The sequence below is a fragment of the Trichosurus vulpecula genome, chromosome 1 (assembly GCF_011100635.1).
Source record: "Trichosurus vulpecula isolate mTriVul1 chromosome 1, mTriVul1.pri, whole genome shotgun sequence".
Classification (NCBI taxonomy): domain Eukaryota; kingdom Metazoa; phylum Chordata; class Mammalia; order Diprotodontia; family Phalangeridae; genus Trichosurus; species Trichosurus vulpecula.
In genome coordinates this window covers 174690704-174692108 of record NC_050573.1, presented here as the reverse complement: position 1 = coordinate 174692108, position 1405 = coordinate 174690704, and positions in this window count along the sequence as shown.

Sequence of the window (1405 nt, the reverse complement as noted above, 5' to 3'; positions counted from 1 at the left end):
GTTGATGTTATGGCAACACAATTAATTCTGCCACAACATGTTGAATTAACAACACTCTTAAGGACTCAAGAATCAGAGCCAAGTTCAAAGACAGGCAAGTATTGTGTATCAAGCTGTTAACTGTTGCTTTAGGTTAATGTCAAAAAGAAGTAACACACCCATGTTTCCTAAGCCAGACCAAGTTTATCTCAGATGGACCCTAAATGGAAAACAAGGGGTTAAAAGCTAAAAGAAAACTTCCTGAATAGTCTTCCCTCCTCCTATTTCCCAAACCATAAAGGGGGGAGGGGCTGTCAGTTGTGTTCTGTGGAGAAGCTGGTTCTTCCTTTGAAGCCCAGGAGAGTTTTTAATCTCATCTTTAACTTTAATCCTTTAAAATATGTAAGAGATTTAGAAATGTACAAGTTAAATTTGGCAGAAGTACCTTCTGGTGGAGGGAAGTAATTTCTTTCAACTCCTCAGTGCCAAGGGAGTTCAAAGTCATCCACCTAAACTATCTAGAAGCCTCAGCCACAAGCTGCAATCTACTGATTTTTCACATCTCCCCCCCCCCCGCCTTATTTATCAAAACATATTGAAAATGGCCAAATGCCATTCTCATAAAAACATGGGAGAAAATTGTTATCAAAAGAAACAACCATGTGTTTGTAGATTGTCTTTTTTTTTTCCTAAAAGAATCTGGGAAAATATCCATATCTTCTAGGAACATTTTTCATCAACAAAGAGTAGTTTTGCCTCTACTCCAGTGGCCATCAATTCACATTCATGGGCATGTATACACAAAACATGAATATCTATAAGTTTACTTAATCTATTGGGAACTCATGCTGGTCCATATTTGATGCACAGTTACATACTCAAGAGATATGTTAAATGAAAGAGAACAGACTATGAGAGTTTTCATGTCTTTATATACAGTCTATTTCTTCCTACCCCCATACATACACATTAGTCTTAGTCCTATTCCTATGCTAGAGGCAGTACCAGCTTATATAACTGGCTGACCTGTTCTCCCATTACTTCATTCACAAGCTATGGTCCCCAGTCTCCATTTATTCTCCCATAACCTACTGCTTCCAATCACCCCATGGCCTCTGTGACCCACCCTATTCCACAAATTTATTCATGTGCTATTCTTCTTTCTGCTGGACTGACAGGATTCACTCATGCATAAGGGAAATCCAGAATGTTCATTGATTGTTTAGAGGTTGTTGATTCAGGTTGTTCTATTTCCTCAAGCAAGAAATACAGTCTCCTCTCTCCCAGGAAGCCCCATCACCTCTGGTAGAGTCCAAAGAGGTTGGGATAGGAGGTAGAGAATTTCTATAGACAGTACAGCATTCTATGTTCTGTACAGAACATGGCATTGAGGTATTCTCTTGGAGTTCCTCTCATGTGTACAACT